A 382-nucleotide genomic window follows, 5' to 3' on the forward strand; every position below is an offset into this window, starting at 1 on the left:
CTGCCCTGCCGACTGTGCACACTTCACAGAACCCACCTTCTGTGCACACACCGCTGTCCCAACTGACTGTGCGCACACCGCCTACTCTGCCGACTGTGCGCACACCTCTGCCCCACCAACTGTGCACACCGCCGACCCCGCTGACTGTGTGCACTCCGCCGACCCCACTGAGTGTTCGCCCTCCGCCGTCCCCCCGAGTGTGCGCACTCCTCTGAGCCCACCGACTGTGTGCACTCTGCCGACCCTGCCAACTGTGCACACTCTAACGACCCATCCAACTGTGTGCACACCGCAGGCCCCAACGACTGTGTGCATTCTGCTGACAGCACCTACTGTGTGCACACCATGGACCCCACCATCTGTGCACACTCAACCGACCCAG

Source organism: Ailuropoda melanoleuca, unplaced genomic scaffold, assembly GCF_002007445.2.
Source record: "Ailuropoda melanoleuca isolate Jingjing unplaced genomic scaffold, ASM200744v2 unplaced-scaffold74019, whole genome shotgun sequence".
Taxonomy (NCBI): Eukaryota; Metazoa; Chordata; class Mammalia; order Carnivora; family Ursidae; genus Ailuropoda; species Ailuropoda melanoleuca.